Source organism: Primulina huaijiensis, chromosome 7 (assembly GCF_012295235.1).
Source record: "Primulina huaijiensis isolate GDHJ02 chromosome 7, ASM1229523v2, whole genome shotgun sequence".
NCBI lineage: Eukaryota > Viridiplantae > Streptophyta > Magnoliopsida > Lamiales > Gesneriaceae > Primulina > Primulina huaijiensis.
Window position 1 is genome coordinate 4,387,349 of NC_133312.1, and position 1,099 is coordinate 4,388,447.

Here is a 1,099-nt window from a genome sequence, read left to right on the forward strand (position 1 = left end):
TGTCCCATTTTCAATTAATATAATCAGAAAATCATAATAATTCCAGAATCAATCCGTTTTCTGATCTAACTTCGATTCTACAGTGTCTAGTATTCCCAGAACACATAATAATGATCAAATAACAATTCTCCCAATATCATAATTTCAAATGATAACAGAACTCAATAAAACTTATGTCCAATAGTAGCTGTCGAGGAGAGGAATACGGTACCGTGTTCGGATTAAAATTCTGATAGACGGATTTGGAATAATCAAAATTCTACGGGATGAAGAAGCTTTGAAAATTTTCCAGAGAATGCACTCGGTTCTCGCTGAAGGTGCTAAGGAGTTGACAAAAGTTATATCAAATTGCATGTGACATGTGTCCACTCAAATTTCAATATTTGCACTTTAGTCCCTCAACTTTTCACTATTTGCACATCGGCCCCCGCTCACTCTTTTAATTCAATTTCAATCCTAATTAATTACAAAAACCGTGGAATCTAATTCACCATTCCAAAATTCTTGAATTAAATAATCTCGGATTAAAATGATATAATCTCGTGCCTTACAATGAGCAAATAACATAAACAAAGAAAAAAGTACAACTTTGATTGCCCCTCCTATTGCAAACATCACTTGAATTTATTAAATCTTCATATTCCAATTGTGTACATTGATTTGCCAAAATTTGATGCTGATAACTTTGTAAGAAGATCGATATCATTATTTTCAGTTGTTGTTAATAACCTTATGTAAATCTTTGATCTCGATAAAATCAATTTCTTCATCTTCAAATTACAAAAAAATATATTTTAAGCATCAAATGATAGAATAACCATCAATGGATGTGACTTATAAATATAAAAACATTTTATTATTTTTCATGTGTATTATAACTTATGAAAATATATAATTCTTGTAGTAAATGTTCAATCCATAACTATATACATAATTTTACATTTTTCAAGTATTTCAATGCAAATTAATTTTTCAAAGTACTTGATTATTTTGGTAAACTCTTCGAGAGTACTAAATCGAATGTATCACATATACCATGATATCTTAATTCATATAAGGAAATGTTGCTCTACTAAAATAGTGGCATTAAAGGTTGAAT